Raw genomic sequence first — 1,231 nt, 5'->3', positions numbered from 1 at the left:
CCCACCAGCTCAATTGTACATGGCTTGGTGCCTTAGCTGTTTGACCTGCAGGCGCCGAGCCTGAATTTCTTTATCTTTATACCTTGATACTCTTGGCAGGCATGGGTCACTGATGAGTGCTAAAATCAGTGGGTTTGTGAAGAAACAGGATATTTGCATAGCCTCAAAATATCTCTTCAGTGATACCTAATTACCAAAGGGATAACATACCTTTACCAAGCATCAAGGTTAACGTTACCAATAGTAAGACATTGGCATCATGTATCCCCTGATGTGATACACTGGGAAGGGGACAACATCTATGGTATAATTTTCCAAAAACAATCTAATCATGAAAGTTCAATATGGTGATGAAAACACATCAAACAAACCAAAATTGATGGACATTGAACAAAATATCCTAGTCAGGTGTGGTGGTTCATACTTGTGTAATCCTAGCATTCTGGGAAGCTGAGTCCAGTGGATTGCTTTGAGTTCAGGAGTTTAACACCAGCCTAAGCAACAGTGAGATCTGATCTCTACTAAAAATGGGGTGTTGGGAGTGGGTACTAGCCCAGCTTCAGGGCTGGTGCCTATAGCCCCAGCTGCTCCAGAGGCTGAGGCAAGAGGATCTCTTTTTTTTGCAGTTTTTGGCCAGGGCTGAGTTTGAACCCACCACCTCTGGCATATGGGGCTGGCACCCTACTCCTTTGAGCCACAGGCACTGCCCGAGAGGATCTCTTGAGCTCAAGAGTTTGAGGTTTCTGTGACCTATTATGGCACAGCACTCTACCCCAGGCAATAGAGTGAGACTCTGTCTCAAAAAATACAAAAAATTCCTGTTTCTTGGAATGTATGATTCCAGAGGCTAGGAAGTCCAAGAATGGGGGGCCAGCATCTGGTAAGGGCTTTCTTGCTGCATCACTGGATATTTTTTGCAGATTTTTTTTGTTGGTTTTTTTTTTTTTTTTGGCTGGGGTCAGGTTTGAATCTACCACCTCCGGTATATGGTGCCAGTGCCCTACTCCTTTGAGCCACAGGTGCTGCCCACTGGAATATTTTTATAAGGGCCATTTTCTTAGGGTGCTCTTTAAAAACGTTAATGCCGGCTCGGCGCCTGTGGCTCAACCGGCTAAGGCGCCAGCCACGTACACCTGAGGTGGCAGGTTCGAATCCCCAGCCCGGACCCGCCAAACAACAATGACGGCTGCAACCAAAAAATAGCCGGGCGTTGTGGCGGGCGCCTGTGGTC

The sequence above is a fragment of the Otolemur garnettii genome, unplaced genomic scaffold (genome assembly GCF_000181295.1).
Source record: "Otolemur garnettii isolate 467f Iridium unplaced genomic scaffold, OtoGar3 scaffold00008, whole genome shotgun sequence".
NCBI lineage: Eukaryota > Metazoa > Chordata > Mammalia > Primates > Galagidae > Otolemur > Otolemur garnettii.
The sequence above is the reverse complement of the archived record's forward strand: the minus strand, read 5'-3'. Positions refer to the sequence as shown.